General features: G+C 38.7%; 1 protein-coding gene across 1 annotated transcript in view; it reads right to left on the bottom strand.

Moving 5' to 3' along the window:
• BLM (BLM RecQ like helicase) overlaps window positions 1–10869 on the bottom strand; it is an 88761-nt gene extending 77892 nt beyond the window's left edge. Inside the window, exon 1 of the mRNA XM_081230125.1 lies at window positions 10789–10869. The gene's annotated coding sequence lies outside the window, so the exon portion shown is untranslated. The remainder of the gene's footprint in view (window positions 1–10788) is intronic.
• Window positions 10870–14330: the final 3461 nt, after the last annotated feature.

Raw genomic sequence — 14330 nt, 5'->3', positions numbered from 1 at the left:
CAGGTTTTTAATTTTTCAAAGAAAAAAAAAAAGAGAGAGAGAGAAAGGAGAGAGATGGATCCAGAAAATCCTCATGCTCGGAAATAAAGAAATATACTTACTAAAAAAACCCATGGATCAAATAAGATAACAGAGTGGGCATTAGAATATATTTTTGAACTGGACAATAATGCAAGTCTACATATAAAAAAAACTTGTGATACGCAACTAAAGAAGTAATTACAGGGAAACGTACAGCCTTAATTGTTAGAAAGGACAAATGAAAATTAATGAGCAGAAGGCATCTATCTCGTATCTCTTTCATTTGTGAAAATGAAAAAACAAAACAAGCCCAATGAGAATACAAAGAAGAAAATTATAAAGATAAGAGCTAAAATAATAAACATAAAATAGAGAGAACCAATAAACCAAGTTTGTTCCGTGAAAAGACTTATCAAAGGGGCTTCCCTGGTGGCGCAGTGGTTAAGAATCTTCCCGCCAATGCAGGGGACATAGGTTCGATCCCTGGTCCGGGTAGATCCCACATGCCGCGGAGCAACTAAGCTCATGTGCCACAACTACTGAACCTGTGCTCTAGAGCCCGGCAAGCCACAACTACTGAGCCCACATACCACAACTACTGAAGCCTGCATGCCTAGAGTCCATGCTCCGCAACAAGACAAGCCACCACAATGAGAAGCCCACACAACGCAAAGAAGAGTAGCCCCCGCTCGCCACAACTAGAGAAAGCCCACACGCAGCAATGAAGACCCAACGCAGCCAAAATTAATTAATTAATTAATTAAAAAGACATCAAAAAGAGAAAAGGCATAAATAAACCAATATCGGGACTAAAAGAAGAAACTCAACCACATATAATATAGATATTAAAATACAGTAATAGGTTGTTATGAACAACTTTGGGCCAATAAAATTTAAAATTTAGATGAAAGGGACAAATTTCTTCACAAACTTACTTATCAAAACTCACTCAAAAAGAAACAGAAAGCCTAATAGCCTATAGCTATTTTAAAGAAATATCTGTGGCTAAAAATCTACCCATAAAGACAGCATCAACACCTGAGAGCTGGTGAATTCTTCTGAGCATTTACGACAATATTCCAATTTTTAAATGAAAAATTTATTTAAAATTCCAGTTTTATGAACGATTCCAAAGTACAGAAAGACTGAACCCTGCAACTCACTCTATGAGGCTAGCATAATTTTGGTATAGAATTCTGCAAGGGCAGTTCAACGTGAAAAATTACGGGCTAATTCTTATGCATAAATGTAGCTGCAAAAAATCCCAAACAATATGTTAGCAAACCAAATCTAGTCATGTATAAAATACACTATGACCAAGTTGTATTGTCTCAGGAATGTATGATTGGCAACATTAAAAAAATCAATTAATATAGTTTACCAAATTATTAAAGAAGAAAAATTGTATGACTTTTCTCAAGAGCTGCAGAATAAGCATACGATAAAATCAAATATCCATTCACAATGAAATCCATTCATTATGAAAACTCTTATCAAACAAGGAATAAAAGGGAACTTCCTTAACCCTACAGAGGGGATATATAATTAAAATATAAACAAACCTCCAATAAGGTGATATTTAGAAAGTTTTTCCTTTTAGATCAGGAACAGTACAAGGATGCCCACTCTCACCACTTCCAAATGATGTGCACTGGAAATTTAAGCCAGAGCAATAAAGCAAGAACAGTAAATAAACTGGAAAGAAGCAAGAACCTTAACGTTCACAAATGATACAACCGTGTATATACAACAACTAAAAGAATCTTCAGATTAATGGAGGAGGAAAGCCTCAAGAAGCTGTAAAGGGCAAGGAAGCAGATTCTTCCCTAGAGCTTCCAGAAAGGAACACAGACTTGCCAACACCTTGATTTTTATCCCAATGAGACTCATTCAACTTCAGAACTACAGAACCGTAAGATAATAAATCTGTGTTGTTTTAAGCCACTGAATTTGCGGTAATTTATTTATTAAAAAAATTTTTTAATTGGAGTATAATTGCTTTACAATGTTGTGTTAGTTTCTGCTGTACAATGAAGTGAATCAGCTATATGTATACCTATATCCCCTCCCTCTTGGACCTCCCTCCCAACACCCCCCCACCCCCCCCATCTAGGTGGTCACAGAGCACCAAGCTGAGCTCCCTGTGCTATACCTGTTCCCACTAGCTATCTATTTTACACATGGTAGTGTATTTATGTCAAATCTAATCTCCCAATTCATCCCACCCTCCCCTTCCCCCACTGTGTCCACATGTCCATTCTCTACATCTGTCTCTATTACTGCCTTGTAAATACATTCATCTGTACCATTTTTCTAGATTCCACACATATGCATTAATATATGATATTTGTTTTTCTCTTTCTGGCTTAATTCACTCTGTATGACAGACTCTAGGTCCATCCACGTCTCTACAATTTCATTCCTTTTTATGGCTGAGTAATATTCCATTGTATATACGTACCACATATTCTTTATTCATTCATCTGTCACTGGACATTTAGGTTGTTTCCATGTCCTGGCTATTGTAAACAGTGCTGCAATGAACAATGGGGTACATGTGTTCTTTTGAATTATGTTTTTCTCCAGATATATGCCCACTAATGGGATTGCTGGGTCACACAGCAGTTCTATTTTTAGTTTTTTAAGGAACCTCCAAACTGTTCTCCATAGTGGCTGTATCAGTTTACATCCCCACCAACAGTGCAAAAGGGTTCCCTTTTCTCCACACCCGCTCCGGCATTTATTGTTTGTAGATTTTTTGATGATGCTCATCCTGACTGGTGTGAGGTGATACCTCATTGTAGTTTTGATTTTCATTGCTCTAATAATTAGTGATGTTGAGCATCTTTTCATTTGCCTCTTGGCCACCTGTATGTCTTCTTTGGAGAAATGTCTATTTAGGTCTTCTGCCCATTTTTTAATTGTTTTTTTTTTATATTGAGCTGTTTGTATATTTTGGAGATTAAACCTTTGTCCATTGCTTTGTTTGTAAATATTTTCCCCCATTCTGAGGGCTGTCTTTTCATCTTGTTTATGGTTTCCTTTGCTGTGCAAAAGCTTTTAAGTTTCATTAGGTCCCATTTGCTTATTTTTGTTTTTATTTTCATTACTCTAGGAGGTGGGTCAAATAAGATCTTGCTGTGGTTTATGTCAAAGAGTGTTTTTCCTATGTTTTCCTCTAAGAGTTTTATAGTGTCTGGTCCTACATTTAGGTCTTTAAACCAATTTGAGTCTATTTTTGTGAATGGTGTTAGGTAGTGTTCTAATTTCATTCTTTTACATATAGCTGTCCAGTTTTCCCAGCACTTACTGAAGAGGCTGTCTTTTCTCCATCGTATGTTCTTGCCTTCTTTGTCATAAATTAGGTGGCCATATGTGCATGCATTTTATCTCTGGGCTTTCTATCCTGTACCATTGATCCATATTTCTGTTTTTGCACCCGTACCATACTGTCTTGATTACTGTACCTTTGTAGTATAGTTTGACGTTGGGGAGCCTGATTCCTCCAGCTCCGTTTTTCTTTCTCAAGACTGCTTTGGCTATTTGGGGTCTTTGGTGTTTCCACACAAATTGTAAAATGTTTTGTTCTAATTCTGTGAAGAATGCCATTGCTAGCACCTTGATTTTTAGCCCAATGAGACTCATTCAACTTTGGAACTACAAACTGTAAGATAATAAATCTATGTTGATTTAAGCCACTGAATTTGTAGTAATCTGTTACAGCAGAAAACTAATGCAGTGAGTTTAGGTAGACTGCTGATATGAGGTCAATATACAAAAGTTAATTCTATTTTTATGTACCACTAATAAACTGTTAGACAATGAAATTTCAGAAAACTTACCATTCACAATGGCATAAAAATTTAAATATCAAAAAAATAAATCTACCAAACTATGTCTATGATTCTATTCAGAAAATTATAAATAATTATTAAGAGAAATTAAGGAGTAATCAAACAAATATTTGTACCATAATCATGACTGGAAGACAACAATACTGTCAAGATGCCAATTGATCTATAACTTCATGCAATTCTAATCAAAATTCTATTTTTCCCCCCTGGAGGAACTTAATAGCTGAGTGTAAAATTTATATGGAGATGCAAAATTCCAAAAATAGCCAAGATACTCTTGAATACCTATAGGATGAGAAGACTTGCTCTGGCAGACATATAAAGACTTATTAAAAAACTACTTTAAAAACAGTGAGATATTGATGCTAGGATAGGCAAACACCAGTGGAAGAGAATAAATAACCCATAAGCAAGCCAATATAAAGACACTTAATTTATGACAAAAGTAGCATTGCAGAACACAATGGAAGGAGTCTTTTCAGTAAATTGTGCTAGAACGTCGGATATATACGTGGGAAGAAATGAAATTTAAATCCTACTTCACTCCATACACATCAATCATTTTCAAGTGAACTGCAGATCTAAATGTAAAGGGCAAAACAATAAAGTTTCTGGAAAATAATACAGAAGAATAATTTTATAACCTCCAAGAGATTTCTCAAACAAGATACAAACAGCACTAACAAAAAAGAAAAAGATTAGAAAAACTGAATTGCATTTTAACTGAGAATCTTTCGTGTGCCAACTAGCTAAAACAGCACTAAGACTTGAGACACTGGAATATAAAGAAAAGCAATGTATTGATTAGCACAAAAATCAGGATAATAGTTATCTTTGGGGTAGAGGATAAGACAGGGGCAGACAGGAGGCTTCCTGCTTTTTTATTTTTATTGAATTATAGTTGCTTTACAATGTTGTATTAGTTTCTACTGTACAGCAAAGTGAATCAGCTATACATATACATTTATCTCCTCTTTTTTGGATTTCCTTCCCATTTAGGTCACCACAGAGCACTGAGTTCCCTGTGCTATACAGTAGGTTCTCATTAGTTATCATTTTATACATAGTATCAATAGTGTATATATGTCAATCCCAATCTCCCAATTCATTCCACCACCCCCTTTCCCCTTGGTATCCATACGTTTGTTTACATCTGTGTCTCTATTTCTGCTTTGTAAATAAGATCGTCTATACCAATTTCTTCAGATTCCACATATATGTGTTAACAGACAGGAGGCTTCTGAGGGTGTTAGCAATGTTCTATTTCTTACTTGGGACATAGATACAGAGGTGTTTGCTTTGATATATGCCATTAAACTGCTGTTTCCGGGGTCCCCAAAGACCATTCCCTCATGTTCAGTGATGAACGACCGCAGGCATACCGTCTTAACTCACAGCTAAGTTTTATTACAGCAACAGACAGTAAGGACACACCAACAGAGCAACAAGAGGAAAAGACACATCAGTCTGTAGGAATCCATGTGCTGCCTTCTACGTGCTCTCTACCTCCCAGAGAGGACATTCTCTCTCAAGAAAACTGCAGCTACACGTGCACTATGTTTTTGCCCTAGGAAACACACCAGAGATGCATTGTCTAGGGTTTTTATCCGGGGCTGGTCACAGAGGAACACTTTAACACCAAAATTTCAGATTCTCAGAATGAAAGCAAGTGTTAGTGCCACAGGTGGGCAAAAGAACCTTATCAGCTTAGGAAAGGTTTCAAAACCCAAGTTCCCAGGCCTACTATGTTAACCCATTTCTGCACAGCTTATATAGATGTTTTCTGAACTTTTCTCTATGAAATATATAATATTTCACAACAGGGTGGGGGGAAGGGATAGTTAGGGAGTTTGGGATTGACATGTACACACTGCTATATTTAAAATGGATAACCAACAAGGACCTAGTGTATAACACAGGTAACTCTGCTCAGTATTATGTAAGAACCTAAATGGGAAAAGAATTTGAAAAAGAACAGATACACGCATATGTATAACTGAATCACTTTGGCATACACATGAAAACCATCACGACATTGTTAATCAACTATATTCCAATATAAAATAAAAAGTTAAAAAAATATTTCACAATAAGTGCTTAAAAAGTTGACTAAAATTATATTACATCCACTTTTAAAAGCCAGAGAGTAGATATTTGCAATATATATAACTAACAAATAAATAACCACTATGTGGAATGAAAAAATAACTCCTACAAAATAAGAAAAAGACAGACAACTCCATGGAAAAGACAGAAAACTTGAAGAGACACTTTTAAAAAAAGGAAACAGTCCATAAATACAAGGTGCTCAACTTCATTAATAATCCAGGGAATTAAAACCATAAGAAAATACATACACCTACCTGATAGGCAAAAATTAAATACACAGTATCAAATATTAGAAAGGATGTGGAGCAATGGAAAGTCTAATAACACTGGTAAGGGACTTCCCTGGTGGAGCAGTGGTTAAGAATCCACCTGCCAATGCAGGGGACACGGGTTCGATCCCCGATCTGGGAAGATCGCAGAGCAACTAAGCCTGTGTGCCACAACTACTGAGCCTGCACTCTAGAGCCCACGAGCCACAATTACTGAGCCCATGTGCCACAACTACTGAAGCCTGTGTACCCTAGAGCCCGTGCGCCACAACTACTGAAGCCTGCGTGTTCTAGGTCCTGCATGCCGCAACTACTGAGCCCGTGCTCCGCAACAAGAGAAGCCACCGCAATGAGAAGCCCGGGCACCTGAATGTAGAGGAGCCCTTGCTCACTGCAACTAGAAAGCCCATGCAGCAATGAAGACCCAACGCAGCCAAAAAATAAAAATAAAATAAAGAAACAAACAAACACTGGTAGGAGTGCAACCACTTTTGAAGACAATTTGGCATTAGATCGAAAAGTAAAACCTATACGTATCCTTAGACCCAATAGTTCTACTCTTAGTTATATACAAACTTATGAACATGTGCAGCAGGGAATATGAACAAGAACATTCACAGCAACATTAATAGCTCAAATCTGAAACCAACCTAAATGTCATCAAAAGCAGGATGGATAAACTGTGGCACAATCATACAATGGAATATTCTATGGCAACAAAATAAACTTTTATTAACAATTATAAAATTATTTAAAAATTTAAAAAACCTGTATCTACAATATGGAAGAATCTCACAAATGTAATGTTGAACTAAATGAGAAAGACAAAGTAGAATACACAAACTACCATCCCATTTATAGAGTTCAAAACCAAGCAAAACTGCACTACATTACTTACAGGTTACATATATGGGTAAATTAAGAAGACAAGAGAATTATTATCACAAAAAACAGGAAAACAGTTATCTCTAGTGTAGGGAGGAGGTTATGATGAGGGAAGCATACTTCTGGGGTACTAGTAAGTACCCCAGATTTCTTGATTTGGATGACAGTTACATGTAATTATAATTTTATAATTATTCTTTACATTTATATAATTTTAATGTAAAATTAAACTTTATAATTTTTCTTTATAATTATTTATATATACACACACACATTACGTAGTTTTAAAAATGTATCTACTTTCACATATGAAATTTTTTTAAAAAGAAAATCAGCAACAAATAACAAATAAAGGATTAATATTAAAAACACATAAAGCTCCTGTGAACAAATGATCAGGGAGTATAAACACATAGTTCACCAGAATATACAAAGACAAAATAATCTCATGGAAAAATGTTCAATTCTTCTAATAATTAATAGCATGAAGCAACATTTCACACCTGTTAAACCACAAAGGAGAGTGGAATAATGTGATAATTTATAAGATAAATGACTACCATGGAGACTGAGAAGCTACATGGATTAATTTAAAACTAAAAAAAACTGTAAATTATGAGTATATTAGGCTTACAGTAAGAAATTTGCATAGTTAAAATTTAGAAAATTTAAAATTTTAATTTCATGAAAAAATAAAAATAGCTGAAGTGTTTGGAAGACAGGATTATGACTGCAATATTTTTCTTGACATTGAGAATATGGTTCATTAAGATATAGGACTTTTGGGGGGCTTCCCTGGTGGTGCAGTGGTTGAGAGTCCGCCTGCTGATGCAGGGGACACGGGTTCGTGCCCCGGTCCGGGAAGATCCCACATGCCGCGGAGCGGCTGGGCCCGTGAGCCATGGCCTCTGGGCCTGCGTGTCCGGAGCCTGTGCTTCGCAACGGGAGAGGCCACAACAGTGAGAGGCCTGCATACCGCAAAAAAAAAAAAAAGATATAGGACTTTTTAGACAAAGTAAACTCAGTAGTTCCTTGCCATTCTAGAGAACAAAGTCTATATGTCATAACACCAAGAACTTCCATTAGTTGATTTCGACTTGTATTTTCACTGTGCCAGGGATCGTAGGAGGCACTAGAGGACAGAGATAAGCAAGAAATAATTACTTCCTTCAATGAGCTTCTAGACTAGCAGGAAACAGACATGCCAATAAAAAATTACAATGAAATGGGTAAGTCCTATAATAAAGTCTTTTCTTAAAAGTCTTATGGCTTCCCAGATGAAGGTAAAACTCAGGAAAATCATAGAGCAGTTTTCCAAAGAACACTGAATTGGATCTTGAAGGACAACTGGAACCTTCCAAACAGGGTGGAGGTTGTGAAGGGTAGTCTACACACTAGTCATGCAAAGACTGAGGTAGACTAGCAGGTGGTTAGAGGAGACTGCTCAAAGGCCTCATGTATCATGCTACAGGCAATGGAGACCCACAGGGGCTTGTGGCATTTAGCTCCCCCAAATATTCTACAATTACACTGGACCTCTTTTTCTACCCTTCCTTCCCTTAAAAGGAATATATATAGAATATAACCCAAAGCAATATACATATGTAATGCAATCCCACAACATTTTTCACAGAATTGAAACAAATAATCCTGAAATTCACATGGAATCATGAAAGACCCCGAAGTGCCAAAGCAATCTTGAGAAAAAAGAACAAAGCTGGAGGTACTGCCCTCCCAGACGTCAGACTATACTACAAAGCTACAGTAATCAAAACAGCATGGTACTGGCACAAGAACAGACACATAGATCAATGCAACAGAATAGAGAGCCCAGAAATAAAACCCACACACCTATAGTCAATTAATCTACAATAAAGAAGGCAAGAATATACAATGGAGAAAGGTGCTGGTAAACAAAAAACCCAATCAAACAATGCGCAGAAGATCTAAATAGACATTTTTCCGAAGAAGACATACAGATGGCTAACAGGTACATGAAAAGATGCTTAACACTGCTAATTATTAGAGAAATGCAAATCAAAACAACAATGAGATATCACCTCACATCTGTCAGAATGGCTGTCATCAAAAAGCCTACAAATAACAAATGCTGGGGAATTCGCTGGGGGGGTCCAGTGGTTAGGACTCCACGCTTCCATTGCAGGGGGCACAGGTTTGATCCCTGGTCAGGGAACTAAGATCCCACAAGCTGTGGGGTGCAGCCAAAAGAAAAAAAAAACAAACCAAAAAACAAATAACAAATGTTGGAGAGAAAGTGGAGAAAAGGGAACCCTTGTACACTCTTAATGGGAATGGTGCAGCCACTATGGAAAACCATATGGAAGTTCCTCAAAAACTGACAATTGAACTACCATTTGATCCAGAAATTGCACTTCTGGGTATATAACCAGAAAAAATGAAAACACGAATTCAAAAAGATACATGCACCATATTTCTTCTACTAGACTACAAGCTACTTTCTGACAGCAGCCTGGCTAACTAAACGTTGGCTCAATTTAATACTATTTACTATTCCTCACACAGAATACTCTATCTCCCGCCTTCTCCAATTTCTGGTCGCTCACCCAGTCTCTCTCATTACTGCCCCTTCATCTTGACAGGGGCACAGGGGTGCTATTTATCCACGTTGGTGGCACCAGGAGCTGTCAGGTACCTGCTCCACCTCAGGCCACTAGGTGTCCAAAGTGCCAAGTAACCGAAGGGCAGGTGAGGGGTACGGGTGAAATCCCCATGTTGTGCAAGATGTTTTGGAGTCAGGCAGTTCTCAGTTCAAATCCTATTTCTAGCATTTAATCACCAAATGCCCTTTCATCACAGAGACAATTGTTTGTGCCTCAGAGTCTCCATGAATAAAATGAGGACAATCTTATCCAGTTCTCTGGGTGGTTATAATAGAACCCTTACTATGTTGTCAAGTACTCTTTGAAGCATTTATTGCATATATTAAGTCGTTCAATAATAACAAAAACTCCAGGAGGTAGAGTAGGTCATTTCCCTCATATGACAAAAGGAAACTGAGGCACTTTAAGTAACAGTTGGACAGTCACATAGCTAGTACATGCAGGAGCCGGCTTCCGAACTCAGGCAATCTGATAGTCTGTGTCCTTAACCATTTCCCTTTGCTGGGGTATTGCGAAGCTACAACTGTAAGGTAAAGGGGTGCCGGGCACGTGGCACACAGTAGGTACTAAGAATACACGCAGACTGGCTCATGATTGTGGAAAGCCATAGACAAAGTACAGAGTTTTGGTTATCCCTCGGGAGGGAAATGGGGGTAGTGCCAGAAATCTGGGAAGTGACTGTTCTGTGCCAGGCATCTTGGTAGGCACTGGAGTACACGAACAAGAACATACTGGGTGCTAGGCCGGTTCTGCCACCAAGGTCCTGGGACAGCCTGGCAAAGCTCGCCCCCGCCCCCAGGCCTCTGTTTCCCCATCTGAGTATCTATGTGCGTCTGTGCTCTCCTTCCATGCTGTTCGCCTGACGAGAGGACTCAGCGGGCCTAGCCGAACCGGGGAGGGCAACGGGAGGAACCGGAGAGGCCTTCCTCTCCGGCCCCGGGCCGCGTGGCCAAGAGTGGGGCTGGGACAGGCGGACGGGTCCATGAGTCAGCGTGCGCCGGCACTCACCTCTCCCACAGTCTCGAAGCGGGCGGAACCACGATCCAAACTCCCCGCGCCGCAGCCGCGCTACGACGCCGCGCGCCAGCTCCCTTCACGCCGGAAGTCGGCAGATTCCGATTGGCTGCGTCCTGAAGAAGCCGACCAATACCGTCGCCCCGTGGCACCTTTCCCCGCCCCCGTGGGCTGCTGGGACGGGGTCCCGGAAGGGTCTGAGGAGGAAGGGCACGTATTCCCAAAGCCCAATCAGAGCCTGGAATGCAAGGTCAGATGACTACGGTTGAACCCAGGGCTTCCGGGGCTGGTGGAGTTCTTTGTTTTCAGGATGTTACGTGGTGTCGATAAAGACTTAAGTAAAGCACGCACCTGGAATTGGACCGTGGCGGGATTGAAAACCCCGGAGTTTAAGCGAGCCTGAGATTTACTAGTTCCCACAGACCAGGCCAAGGCTCTACACCCCGATCTCTTTGGTTCTGACCGTCTGTCTCTGAGGCTTTGGCTGTCCTCTCCACCCTCCTGGTAACGCTGGCCTCTGCCCCACCCATTCTCTTCTAAATGAGCAACTGGAAACTGTCATTGACGGAGAAAGGGGTATCAAACTCAGATGCCTCTAGGGACGTGTGCAGTACCTGAGGTTCCAGCTGATTGTTTCCACGAGGGACTGTGGGCCCTGTGATGCCAGATCTTTCTTTTCTTCCTTCATTTATTTCTCTTTTAAGAAAAACTTAAAATCTGCTTCTGTCCTGTTTTGTGTGTGATATCTGCTGTTTTTTTAAAAGTTACAAAAACAAAACCGAACGGTGCAGCCAATCAAAACGCATCGCTGTTAAATTACTCTCTGTAGGAAAAAGCAAAAGCAGAGTAAGTTAAGCAGACTTTTAATAGCAAAAAAGGCCACATAGGAAACAGAATAGGGATAAAGCCCAGGTGTGAATAATTTACCAAAAGAATAAAGCCTCTAACATTCAGAGTAAAAGGGTACACAAGCTATAAGAATGCTGACCCATGTTATGGAGGCACCTAGGATGGCAGATTTGCACACACACAATGAAAGGTATGGAGCCCAAAAGAATCAGATATTCCAGAAGGGTGTGCTAGACAGCACCTTGTTTTTCACTGGATACTCAGCAATGTTTTTTAGACCATTTCAAAGTTTTTCACAGTTTTCTTCTACATTACACAGTAATAAAAGAGAATGAACTACTGGTACACAAACAGATAAAGCTCACAGATACTATGTTCAGGGTAAAAAAAAGGCAGACATAAAAGAGTATATAGAGAATGGACTTGAGGATATGGGGAGGGGGAAGGGTAAGCTGTGACAAAGTGAGAGAGTGGCATGGACATATACACTACCAAATGTAAAATAGATAGCTAGTGGGAAGCAGCCGCATAGCACAGGGAGATCAGCCCGGCGCTTTGTGACCACCTAGAGGGGTGGGATAGGGAGGGTGGGAGGGAGGGAGACGCAAGAGGGAAGAGATATGGGAACATATGTATATGTATAACTGATTCACTCTGTTATAAAGCAGAAACTAACACACCATTGTAAAGCAATTATACTCCAATAAAGATGTAAAAAAAAAAAAAGAGTATATACTGTATGATACCAGGTTACTCTGGGGGTAGAGATAGACTAGATAGACTTAGTAAGGTAAGGCTTTCAGAAGGTGTCCTGACACCTGCGAGATAAATAACGGGTATGATTTGAAGGCAAAGGCCATGAAACTGGAAAGACTAAGTAAGGTACTTTTGAGAAACTGTCAGGAAAAGGGGAAATAGAAATGGTACACGAGAGGAAACAGACAACAGACCTCAAGTTTGGACTTAACTCTGAAGGTAAATGGCAATTGTTGGATTTGGGGGCAAGTGGGATAGGGAGAGTCTTAGGTACTAATCTTAAGTAAAATCAATGATTTTACATATATATATATATATATATATATATATATATATATATATATATATGCCATATATATATATGTATCTCCACCACCCAAATCAAGTTATATACCATTTCCAGCAACCAATAAGATTCTCTTGGGGAGCTTCCTTTGTGGAGTCTACCTCTGACCCCAGAGTAAGCTGGTATCATACAGTATATAATCTTTTTTGTCTGCCTTTTTTTTATCCTGAACATAATATCTGCGAGCTTCATCTGTTCGTGTACCAGTAGTTCATTCTCTTTTATTACTGTGTAATGTAGAGGAAAACTGTGAAAAACTTTGAAATGGTCTAAAAAACATTACTGAGTATCCAGTGAAAAACAAGGTGCTGTCTAGCACACCCTTCTGGGATATCTGATTCTATGAGGGCTCCATACCTTTCATTGTCTTTGAGATAAAGAATAACTCTGTTAGTTTTTTAGAAGACCTATTCTTGTGTATAGAAATACAAATTGTGTTCAAGGGGATGTATTTTATTATTGCACTGTGGGTCTGATCAGTTCTGCCAGGTTTTGCATCTATTTGTAAAGCATTTCATTATTCCTCATTTGAATATATATGTGCGTGCGGTATTTTGAATTTTCCTCTGAACTTTGTAATATCTTTCTGGGTCTCTCATTAATTAATGACTTAAATAAAACCTTTGACACATTCATTTTATATCTGTGTGAGTCATGATTATACTAGATTTTAAAAATTATTATTTAACAAGTGTATGCAATTGTATAAACACACCACAGTTTATTAATCCATTCATCTGCTGATGGGCATTTGAGTTTTTTCCCTTTGCCTATTATAAAGCCACTATGGACGTTTTTGTATAGGTCTTTTTGTGAATATATACATTAATTTTTCTTGGGTAAGTATCTAAGAATGGGATTTCTGGGTCACAGGGTAAGTGGTAAAAATGGACTTGTTTTCAAAGTGATTACACCATTTTACACTCCCACCAACACTGTATGAGTTTCTTATTCTCTGCATCCTTGCCAACACTTGGAATTATCAATCTTTTCCATTTTAGCTATCTGTAGATATTCTATGGTATCTCATTGTGGTTTAATTTACCATAGGCTTTTATGAGGGAAGGGACTGAACAGAAAGCTCTTTCTGGCTGTTATGTAGAGAATGATATTTGTACACCAAAGCTCATAGCAGCATTATTCACAATAGTCAAAATGTGGAAAGAAACCAGGTGCAGATGAGTGGATAAACAAATGTGGTATATACATGCAATGGAATATTATTTGGTCTTAAAAAGGAATGAAATATATGCCACAACATGAATTAACTTCGAAGACATTATGCTAAATGAAATAAGCCAGTCACAAAAAGACAAATATTTTATGATTCTACTTATATGAGGTACCTAGAATTCAGAGAGAGAACGCAGAATAATGTTTACTCGGATTTGGGGGTGAGGGGGTGTCATAAGGAGCTACTGTTTAATAGGTAGTGTTTCTGTTTGGGGTGATTAAAAGGTTCTTGAGATGGATAGTAATTATGGTTGCATAACAATGCAAATGTAATTAATGCCACTGAACCGTACATTTAGAAATGGTTAAAATGTAAAATTTATATCACATACACTTTAATGCACACACACAG

Source organism: Mesoplodon bidens (genome assembly GCF_964165515.1).
Source record: "Mesoplodon bidens genome assembly, chromosome: 3".
NCBI classification, from domain to species: domain Eukaryota; kingdom Metazoa; phylum Chordata; class Mammalia; order Artiodactyla; family Ziphiidae; genus Mesoplodon; species Mesoplodon bidens.
This window is presented reverse-complemented; position numbering and strand designations above follow the sequence as displayed.